Here is a 12,412-nt window from a genome sequence, read left to right as displayed (position 1 = left end):
TGAATCCTGGAGCAGGAAAAAAGTTAAAAAAAAAAAGAGTTTCCCTGGTGGTCCAGTGGTAAAGAATCCACCTTGCAATTCAGGGGACACAGGTTCAATTCCTGGTTTGGGAAGAGACCCCATGCCACAGGGCAATAAAGCCTGTGTGCCATAACTGCTGAGCCTGCACTCTAGAGCCCTCGAACCACAGCTGCTGAAACCTGTGTACCCTAGAACCTGAACTCCACAACAAGAGAAGCCCCCACAATGAGAAGCCTGCACACCACAGCTGGAGGTTAACCCCTGCTTGCTGCAACTAGAGAAAGCCCATGCACAGCAGTGGAGATGCAGCACAACCAAAGATAAAAATTAACTAATTAAATTTTTAAAAGATGAATACTTACCTGATTAAAATAAATCTTTATATATACAAGTGTGTACGTGAGTTGAATATTTTCAGATATATGAAGTAGTATAAATAAACTAAGTCCCACGGTGTTTTCTTTGTGTTAGAGTTAAACCACATTACTCTTGAGAAGATAAGCTTTTAAACTTTGTATGTCACTTTGGTACACAGTTCATCAAAAATTTCCTAAATTTCTACTAATATTATTGGTGAAATAAATGAAATCAGGTTGGAAAGCGCAAGTTGTTCTTGTTGTTCAGTCGCCCATGACCCCATGGACTGCAGCATGCCAGGCCTCCCTCTCCCTCACCATCTTCCAGAGTTTTCCCAAGTTCATGTTCATTGCATCAGTGATGTGGTGGAGCCATTCCTCCTCTGATGCCCTCTTTTCTTTCTGCCCTCGATCTTTCCCAGCATCAGGGACTTTTCCAATGAGTCATCTGTTCACATCAGATGACCAAAATACTGGAGCTTCAAGCATCAGTCCTTCCAGTGAATATTCAGGGTTGATTTCCCTTGAGATGGACTGGTTTGATCTTGCTGTCCAAGGGATTTTCAGAAGTCTTCTCCAGCACCACAGTTCAAAGGCATCAATTCTTCATCACTCTGCCTTTTTTATGGTCCAGCTCTCACAACTGTACGTGACCACTGGGAAGACCATAGCCTTGACTGTACAGACCTTTGTTGGCAGAGTAATATCTCTGCTTTTCAACATACTGTCTATGTTTGTCATCGCTTTGCTGCCAAGAAGCAATCGTCTTCTGGTTTCATAGCTGCAGTCACTGTCAGCTGTGATTTTGGAGCCCAAGAAGAGGAAATCTGTCACTACTTCTACCTTTTCCTCTTCTGTTTACCATGCAGTAGCTCAAGTTACACATCTGTTTATCTTATAAATACTTTTAATGTCTTGTCTGTACTGAGAACTTTTATTGCTTTTTTATTGAGAGATACACATGTAGAATGTACAACTCATAAGTGTACAGCTCAGCAAATTTTTACTGGATGTAAATTCTTAGTATACATCCATGTAACAACCATCCGAATTAAGACAGAAATTTCCAGTAGCTCAGAACACCTCCATGTGCCTCCACTGGTATGAGTCTCTCTTCAAAAGCTAACCATTATTCTGATTGCTATCACCTTGGAATAGTTTTCCTTGTTCTTGAATGTCATAGAAATTGCTTCATACACTGTGGATTCTTTTGTGTCTAGTTTCTTTTGCTCAGTGTTATGTCCTAGGGGTTCATCTCTGGTTCCCTGCAGCTATAGTTCACTATTTTTCTTTGCTTCATAAACTACTATGTCATTCAATACATATTGAATGAATATGCCACAATTTGTCTATCCAGATTTATTTTAAAACAATTTTCTGCCATGTGGCATGACCACAAAATAGGAAAAAAGAAAAATCATTCCTTTCTCTGAATCTAGTGATTTTAAGATTTTCCCCCAAAATATCCTGTTTTTTTGGCAGCCTCAGTGTAGTTCATCCTGCTGTATCGTCAGGACCCAGTCAGAAAGGAGGTATGGCAGCAATAGACTTCAGTTGTCTAGCCTCAGGCTTATATCACCTCTCCTCACCGCCGTCACTGTGCCAGCAGATAACTGAATCTTCCTGATGTTCCACAGAACATCACCCTGATCATTACATTCATGACATCTTTTTGCATAGACCGAGGAGCAGGAAGTGGCAAGTACCTCAGATGCATTAGAAAGTTGAATATGTTCCAGGAGGTCAGAAATAACTCCTAATCTTGGTAACAAGTATCCTATCAGTTAAGATCTAGGAAATAGAAACTTTTGTTTGAAATGCACAAGGTGTTTCAGATAAAATGGATGGGCCACCACAGGCTGGTGCTGGATTGAGAGACTATTGCATATCTGGTGCTGAGATCTCTAAGAGAGTCTGTAGGGGAGCCCTTGAGGAGAGCCACAGGAGCTGAAGATGAGAAGGTCTGCCTTCTTTACCATCTTCCAGTCTCCCACCAGCACTTCTCACTGGCAGAACCTGAAAAGACATTAGATGGCAAGGGCTTCTAGGAAATATAGTTTACAGATTGCAGTCCTAGCATCACAGAGCAGAATAGAAAAAGGTAGGCTTGGCCTGAGCAGTAACAGGTAAATAATGGCACAGCCATCAGCTCAAGGTTCCTCCAAAATAAGATTGCCCTCTGTTTTACTGGGGATATGCTGGTAGCACATCCTTCAGGTTTGGGTTGAAATCTTTGAAGTTTGAGGCCTTATTCCAATAATGTTGAAAGCTGGCACCATCCCTGAACTGTCTAGCACCTTAGGGCTCGCTGACTTCCTGAACTTCTAGCTCCTAAAGCTGCATTGGTCAGATACACATGAGGGGAAGGAAAGGGCCAGAGGTCAGACATGCTTTCCTTTCTTTGCCCTCTCTGAGGTCAGTGGGCACATTACAAAAGTCCAGCCTTATTTGGAACTTCCTAAGTAGTCCAGTGGGTAAGACTCTGCACTCCCAATGCAGGGGGCCTGGGTTCGATCCCTGGTCAGGGAACTAAATCCCACAAATCCCACACGCCATAACTAAGATCCAGCACAGCCACAGAAATTAAGTAATTTAAAAAAGTAAATGCCTTACAAATATAAGAAGGAGCCTTTTAATATAATTACTTTGTGTTTCTCAGAGATGGAAACCAAAAAAAGTAATTGAAGACATCTATTTTTCCTTCACTGTTCTGTTTTGAGATCTTTATGTGCAGACATGATGGGGGAAAATAAGACTGAATAAGCAACTAACATCTAACCAATACAAAAGGAAAGGCAGGAGACAGGGCCCCAGAAAGAAGAAGCTAGTGAGAAGCCACAAGCCCAGAGATTTATTCACGCTCAGGAAGATTACAATTAGCTTGGGGATTGCTCAGGAAAACAGAAGTAACCACGTTGAACAGAAATCATTGAACAGACATAGAACAATAGAAGACATTGGATCACTGAGAGTACACACCAAGGCAGAGTAAAAGCAGCTCAGTAAGCCTGAAAACATCTTTGCTCACTGACCCCTGTCATGAAGGCTTTCCAGCTGAAGCCATGCAATTGATATATTGAATACATCAAAGCATGAAATACCACATAACAACAGCACTGGGCACGAAAACGTGTCCATCCAAAAGAGGGAATATGTGAGTGAATTTCGAAGGCTATGAGTATTTTCTTACTTCTCAGGACAAGGATCTTAACTGACGGAAAAGCTCTAAGCTTTAGAGCCTTAGAACGCTGGCACACATTTCTCCAGAGAAGCAGACAGCCCAGACATCTCAATCTCATGATTATTTTTCTTCCAACAACAAAGCTGTAGGAAGGAGGATGCAAGGAGAACAAGCAAAGAGGGCCCAGGATGGGGAGGGGAGCAGTGTCTCTCCTCAGGGAGGCAGAAGAGGACAGACCTGTGCACAGATGGACATGCTGCTAGGCCCACTTCTCCCTGTGTTGACTGGAGAGTGAATATGTGTATTTTTGACAATGTACCTTGACAGGGCAACAATAGCTCCACTTCTGCCAGCAGCCCAGTTTAGACACAAGACCTCCTCTATATAGTTCTATCTCTTGCCTACTCAGAGAGGACTTAAAAATCCCCCTTGAGAACTGAATTTTTTCCTTTTCATTTTCTTTATACAGTTGGAACCTTAAAGAAGTGAGGTTTTGGATCTCCTGGATTGCATTATCCCCTGTGCTGTGAGGAAGAGCTGCTCCCAAGCTAGGTGCTGGGAATGTCTGGGGCCTCTCCACGGGTTTCCATGCCCCCCAGTCCACTTGCCGAAACTAGCAGGGAGGCGGAGGTGGAGGAAACATGGGCTCCTTTGAACAACCATTGTGCCTGTACCTATAGCCTTACTCACCCTCCTGGATGCTGGTCCCTCCCAGGAGGGCTACTGTGTATTTCCTTGTCTGTTTCTCTCTCTGGAATGAGAGCTTTTCCAAAACAGAACTGGATGTTTTTCACTTCCATCTCTTCAGCTGCAGCATACAGGTATGCACATAGTATGTTTAACAGGTAAATATTTAACAGGTAAATTAAAAATAAACATGCTGAAGATGATTTAGGAGAAAAAAATTGTTAGCAAAAAAAGGATTTTAAAAAGTGAAGTATATATTTAACACAGTGCTAGAAATTTTAAGCAGCACAATACAGCAAGAAAGGGAAATAAAAGGATACAGGTTGGAAGGCAATAAAGAAAACTGTCTCCATTTGTAGATGACGTGATTGTCTATGTAGAACATCCCTAGGGGACTACCAAAAACTTCTAGAACTATAAATGAGTTAGGCAAGACCACAGTATAAAAAAGATCAGCACACAAAAATCAATCATACTTCCATATCCTAGCAGTAAAAGCTGAAATTAAAAATATATACCGGTTAGGTATTTCCATGGTGGTCAGTGGTTAAGACTGCATGCTCTCACTGCAGGGGGCCTGGGTTTGGCCTCTAGTCAAGGAACTAGATCCCATATGCCATGACTAAGAGCCTGTATGCTGCAAGGAAGATCCTGTGTCCAGCAAGTGACTTGACACAGCCAAATATTAATAAAATATATAATATATAAAAATTATATGTTACATTGTATATTATGTATATGTATATATCAGTTACAATTTCCCCCCCAAAATCAAACACTTAGGTATAAATCTAATAAAATATGTAAAAGCTTATATCAATATAATGAAAATTATAAAATGCTTATGAAAGAAGTAAAAAAAAATCTAAAAAAACAAAAATACATAGTGTGTTCATGGATTGGAAGAATCAATATAATAAAGATATTGATTCTCCCCAAGTTAATCTATATAAATAAAGATTTAATGCAATTCCTTTAAAAATTCTACCAAGGGTTTTTGTTGACATAGAAAATCTAAATTTAAAATTTATATGGAAAGGAATAGGAACTAGAATATCTATAGCAATTTTGAAAAAGGAAAGTACAATGGGATGACTCAGTCTACCTGATACTAAGGCTTCCTTATATAGCTACAGTAATCAAGGGCTGTGGTATTGAATAGATATTGTTCCAAAGAAAAGATATGAACGGCCAACAGTTATTGAAAAGATACTTAACATCACTAGTTGTTAGGGAAATGCAAATTAAAATCACAATGAGGACTTCCCTGGTGCAGTGGTCTGATGAAAGAAGATCCCATATGCCTTGGAGCAATGAACCCCCTGCACCATAATGAAAACTAGCCCCTGCTCAGTGCAGCTAGAGAAAGCCCAAGTGCAGCCAATAAATGAATAAAAAGATAAATTTAAAAATCATAATGGCTAAAAAAAAAACCCAAAAAACCACATTGAGTTAAGATGCCTGTTAGAATGGCCATCATAACAACCCTAAAAAAAGAAACAGAGAAAACAAATGCTAAGGAGGACATAGAGAAGAGAACCTTTGTGAACTAAGGATTGGATTATAAATGGATCCTTAGCTGCTATGGAAAACAATATGGAGGGTCCTCAAAAAAATTAAAAATAGAATTACCGTTGTTGTTTAGTCACTAAATTGTGTTCAACTCTTTTTCGATCCCATCGACTATAGCCCGCCAGGCTCCTCTGTCCATGAGATTTCCCAAGCTAGAATGCTGGAATGGGTTACCATTTCCTTCTCCAGGGAGTCTTCTTGACCCAGGGATCAAACCCACATCTCCTGCATTGACAGGCAGATTCTTTCCCAGAGCTACCATAGAAGCCCATAATTACCATATGATCCAGCAATTCCATTCATGGGACTATATCTAAAGGAACTAAAAACACTAACTCGAAAATATGTCTGCACCCCCATGTTTATAGCAGTGTTATTTATAGTAGTCAAGACATGAAAACAACCTAAGTATCCACAGATGGATAAATGAATAAAGAAGTTGTGTTGTATGTAGACAATGGAATATTATTCAATCATAAAATATGAAGAAATCCTACCACTTGGGACAACACAGATGAACCTTGAGAGCATTATGCTAAGACAAACCTTGTATAATCTCACTTATATGTGGAATTTAAAAATAAGCAAACAAAAGAACTCACAGAAAAATAGATCAGACTTGTGGTTACCAGAGGCAAAGGGTGTGAGAAGGGGGAATTGGAGGAAGGTGGTCAAAAAGTATAAACCTCCAGCTATAAGACAAATAAGCACTAGAGATATTATGCACAATGTGATGACTATAGTTAACACTTTATACACGGTTGACATAAAGGAACAATGTTAAGAGTAAGTCCTAAGAGTGCTCATCTCAAAGAGAACTTTTTTTCCCTTTTTTCCTCTCTTTTTATTATCTCTATATGAGATGATGAATGTTAGCTGAACCTATTGTGGTAGTCATTTCACAATATATGTAAATCAAACCATCATGCTCTGTACCTTAAACTTATACAGTGATGTATGTCAGTTATTTATCAGTGAAACTGGGAAAAAAGAGACCGTGGTATTGGTTAAGAGACAAATAAATAGATGACAGAATAGAAAAGGCAGAGATAGCCTACAGAAGTACAGCCAAAAAGATGAGAAAGCAGTTCAGCGGAAGAAAAGAGAATCTTTTTAACAAATGGTGCTGGAGTAATTAGACATCCTTAGGCAAACAAAACGAAAACAAGAAAAGAAAAAGAAAGACAAATCTTGGCATAACCTCGCAACTTTTACCTGACATTAAGGCTTTTTCACTTGATATTTACCCAAGATGAATCATAGACTTGACAATGGAGAACTATAAAACTTTTAGAAGAAAAAAACAGCAGAAAATCTTCAGAATCTAAGGCTTGGTGAACAGTTCTCAGACATGACAATAAAAATACCACCCATAAGAGAATAAAAGTGATAAATTAGATTTCATAAAAAATTTTTTCTCTGTGAAAGACCTCAAAAAGGATAAAAAGACAAACTACAGAAAGGAAGAAAAATTTTGCAGGTCACATATTCAATAAAAGACTCATATCTGGAATATAGAAAGAACTCTCACAGCTGCACAGTAAAGAACATGCTATCCAATTAGGAAATGGTCAAAATCCATTAATAAACATTTCATTGAAGAGGATATATGGAAGGAAAATAAGCACATGAAAAGATATTCAGTATCACTGGGCAAATTAAGGCCATACTGGGATGTTCTTACATATCTGTCAGAAGAGCTGAAATAAAAAGTAGTGGTTATACAAAATACTGGCAAGGATCCAGAGACAGTGGGTCCCTCATACAGTGTTGATGGGAATGTAAAATGGTACAATCATTTTGAAAATTGTTCAGCAGTTTCTTAAAAACTAAACGTATAGTTTCCATAGTGGTGGTGGTTTAGTTGCCAAGTAATGTCCAACTCTTTGCAACCCCATGGACTGTAGCCCATCAGGCTCCTCAGTCTGTGGGATTTCCCAGGTGAGAATATTGGAATGGGTAGTCATTTCCTTCTCCAGGGGATCTTCCCAACCCACAGATCAAACCTGTGTCTCCTGCATTGGCAGGCAGATCATCACTGAGCCACCTGGGAAGCCCAATAGGACCCAACAGTTGCACCAGTGGATATTTATTGTAGAGAAATGAAAAGTTATGTCTTCACAAAAACCTTTATATAATTGTCACAGCAGCTTTATTTGTACTAGTCTAAGACTAGAATACTGCTCCGTCATAAAAATGAACCAACTCTTGCTGACCTGGCCAGAGGGAGCTCGAGGGTGAAGACCTGGGGGTAGTGTATTGTGAGATCCCCAGGAACATGCCTTTACCACACTTTAGCCCAGCCCTCAGGTTGGCTCAGCTTCATTCCTTACTGTAAGGACAGGCTGGGACTAGGTCTGGCATCTCATCCCTCTCATCCTAGTGAGTGGTCAGGCCTGACTCCATGACCTAATTCAGGCCAAAGACAGTTGCTGAGCAAGAGTGGCAGCTTACCTTTCTCTTGGCACTGCTGGCTGGGGTCATGGCACCTTGTAGCTCATGACCTTGGATGAGCTGGAGGGAAACCATGTTGCCTGTATTGTTTGAAACAGTTCATGCCTGAAGATAGGAGCTACCTCCAGGCTCATCATTTATGTGTGCCAATAGATGATGTCTTCTATTAAAAGAACTAACAAGGGGCTTCCCTGATGGCTCAGTGGTAGAATCTACCTGCCAGTGCAGGAGACACAGGTTCATTAGATCCCTGGTCTGGAAAGACTCCACATACAGCAGAGCAACTAAGCCCATCCATCACAGCTATTGAGCCTGTCCTCTAGAGCCCAGGAACTGCAACTATTGAGCCCACACGCTGCAACTACTGAAGCGCACCCACCCTAGAACCTGTGTTTCACAACAAGAGAAGCCACTGCAATGAAAAGACCGCAAACTGCAACAATGGGTAGCCCCCTCTCTCTGAAACTAGAGAAAAGCCTGCACAGCAACGAAAAAGCCAAAAATAAATAAATAAAATTATTATTATTTGTTAAAAGGACACTATAAAGTGTCTTTGGAACAGTTCAAATGACAGCAGGCAACAAAAATGCCTCTGAGAGAGTTGCTGAAATCCTAAAGTCTACAGGAAGAGGGAGTGTGCTAGGGAAGAATTATTCTGTGTTCCCTGAGCCCCATCTTCCCTCTTCACAAAAACAGAAGATCCTCAAGAAATCATATTTCTGCAGGAGCAGTCACCCAGTTTTCTGATCCTATTTTTTATTAGTCTCATTAAGGAATAACTTTCCAGTTCCATCTGTGGAGCCAGAATCAGATCCTTTTGACTCTAAAACTGCTGCTGCTAAGTCACTTCAGTCCTGTCCAAGTCTGTGTGACCCCATGGACTGTAGCCCGCCAGGCTCCTCTGTCAATGGGGATTCCCCAGGCAAGAGTACTGGAGTGGGTTGCCCTGCCCTCCTCCAGGGCATCTTCCGGACCCAGGGATCCAACCTGCATCTCTTATGTCTCCTGCATTGGCAGTCAGTTTCTTTACCACTAGCACCACCTGGGAAGCCCCTTGACTCTAAAGAGAAAGACTCAAAATACAGGTGACCCACAAGCAAGGTGTAATGTTTCCCTTGTTCCTGAGAGCCAGGACTGGGGCATGGCAGGGTGGGTGTCGGTTTCCCACATTCCAGACATCGTGGAGAAGGGACATGAATGCAGTTTTAGCAGCTTCAAGGAAACTGGTCCTTCTTTGTTAGCCTTCATTTCTCTTGGCAGGTGCAAAGGAGGCAGCAGTTTTCAGGGGCCTGGTTATTGCTCCTGCTTCTCTGAAGGCGAGACATTGCATCTTCCCTGGAACAGGTCCATGATCTGATCCTGATTTTTAACAAGAAGAATGAGACATTGAGGAGGTAGGGCCAGGTTAAGGCATAAGTAACCCATCAATCATCCAAGCTCAAAGTCAGTCACCTCACCCATGGGAAACTTAGTACTGGCTCTGAATTTCACATCATGGTATTATGTGAGTGCGTGCTAAGTTGCTTCAGTCGTATCTGATTCTTTGTGACCCTATGCACCATAGTCTGCCAAGCTCTCCGGTCCGTGGGATTCTCCAGGCAAGAATACTGGAATGGGTTGCCATGCCCTCCTCCAGGGAATCTTCTCAACCCAGGGATCCAACCTGCGTCTCTTTAGTCTATTGCATTGGCAAGCAAGTTCTTTACCACTAGCGCCACCTGGGAAACCCCAAGGTATTATAACTAGCTGTATTAGCCAGTTTTATCATTAAGGCCCAGAGACTTCAACTATTTTGATGGAAAATTACTTCCAAATTTTCATCACAAAGTGATACTTTCTGTGAGATATTTCAAGAATCTTGGCAGGAAGCAAGGACTGCCTCAAGATATCCAAACTAAACACCTTTTCAAATAATTGTGAAGGCAGTGATGTTTCAAAATAAATTACCATAGACGAGGTGTGGTAGAGTGAATGTTTGTGTCTCTCCAAAATCCATTCATGGAAGCTCTGCTCACACTCCTTCCCCCATGCATTGCCCTCTGCACTTTCCATCTGGCTCTCCCTTAGATGTATCCTTTTTAATAAACCAGTAAATGTGAGTAAAGTGTTTTCCTGAGTTCTGTAAGTCATTCTCAGTTCAGCTCAGTTCAGTCGCTCAGTCGTGTCTGACTCTTTGCGACCCCATGGACTGCAGCACACCAGGCTTCCCTGTCCATTACCAACTCCCAGAGCTTACTCAAACTCATGTCCATTGAGTCAGTAATGCTATCCAACCACCTCATCCTCTGTCATCCCCTTCTCCTCCTGCCCTCAGTCTTTTCCAGCATGAGGGTCTTTTCCAGTGAGTCAGTTCTGCACATCAGATGGCCGAAGTATTAGAGCTTCAGCTTCAGCTTCAGCATCAGTCCTTCCAATGAATATTCAGGACTGATTTCCTTTAAGATGGACTGGTTGGATCTCCTTGCAGTTCTAGTGAATTACTAAAACTGAGGAGGAGGTGGGGGAACCCTTAATCTGTAGCTGATCTGTCAGAATTAGGGGTGGCCCCCCCAGGACTTGCAATTTATATCTGAAGTGGGGGTGGTCTTGTGGAAATGACTTCTTAAACCTGTGGGGTCTGCCTCTAACCCTGAGTAGGTAGTGTCAGAATTGGATTGAATTGAATTGTTGGACATCTAGTTGGTGTCAGAACCACCATTGCAGGACTTCCCTGGTGGTACAGTGGATAAGAATCTGCCTGCCAATGCAGGTGACATGGGTTTGATCCCCGGTCTGTGAAGATTCCACATGATGCAGAGCAACTAAGTCAGTGGTCCACAGCTGCTGAGCCCGAGTGCTCCAACTCCTGAAGCCCACACACGGACAGCCTGTGCTCTGCAACAAGAGAAGTCACCAAAAAGAGAAGCCTGTGCACCACAATGAAGACCCAGTACAACCAAAAATAAAATAAATATATAATACTTTAAAAAAGAACAACAATTATAGGTGGCCTTTTCTCTGGCTCCAAAAGGAACCATCCATGGGAAAGGAGCCAGTGTGGACAGGCCTGATCGTATATCTGTTACATATCAGATGCTCAATACCTGTAAAAGAAATGTGGATTTAAAATAAGTATTGCTGGGTCTTCCCTGGTGGTCCCGTGGCTAAGACTTTGCATTCCTAATACAGGGGGCCTGGGTTCGATCCCTGGTGGAGGGACTAGATCTCAAGACTGTGCTGCAACTAAAAGATCCTGCATGTCGCAACTAAGACCCAGTGCAGCCAAATCAATAAATAAAAAGCTAAAGTAAATGAAATAAGTACTGCTGAAATGCCTTGCAATATGGGACATTCAAGGTATTTTAGTAAAATTGTAGGACATTTACCAAAGAGTTTCATTTGAAATTATGATCTGTGCCTTTCACTTTGAAGTTAGTCCTATGTGACAGGAGAGGCCTAACTTACCGATTTCATTCTGAGTTTATAAGATACAAAACCTGTAATTTTTTTTAATGCCATTTCCTTAATTATTTGCAGTCTGCTCCAAATCAGACCCCAAAATCCTCATTTGAGCTGCATGAAGATACATATGTTAGCCAGAAAGAGAGTGGACTGGCAAGAGGGAGGAAGGGAGGAAAGACACACTGTTCTGATTCTTGATCAGCCATGATTACACAACTGTGTTCATTTTGTGAAAATCACTGGGCTGTGTACTTCAGATTTGTGCACTTTTCTGTATTGACTTGCTACTTAAAAAAAAAAAGACAATATTCAAACAAAAAGTTCAAAGGTAATTACTTCATAGAACTGTGACGTTTAAGTGATCACATATGTAGGGCACCTGACAATTTCTAGCATACAGGATACACTTGTCAGATTTATGTGCCAACTCAGCTCATTAGATAAAAGGCCAGGTAAGTATGCAAATGAACTGAGTGGGTGAGGAAAGGATCACCAGTCCATGACTAAGAGTAGGCTGCTGCACGGAGCAAAGCGCACAGATTTGTGGTTTGAATTTAGCTCCTCCACCTACCAGGCAGGTCACTTTACCTCTCTGAGCCTTAGCTTTTCATTTGATTAGTAACTGTCCAACAGATGAGCGGCCAGGTTAAATGACATATGTAAAGGCCTTGTCCTAGCGCTCGACCTGTGCATATACAGT

The sequence above is a fragment of the Giraffa tippelskirchi genome, chromosome 3 (assembly GCF_054371585.1).
Source record: "Giraffa tippelskirchi isolate mGirTip1 chromosome 3, T2T-mGirTip1v1.2.pri, whole genome shotgun sequence".
Taxonomy (NCBI): domain Eukaryota; kingdom Metazoa; phylum Chordata; class Mammalia; order Artiodactyla; family Giraffidae; genus Giraffa; species Giraffa tippelskirchi.
The sequence above is the reverse complement of the archived record's forward strand: the minus strand, read 5'-3'. Positions refer to the sequence as shown.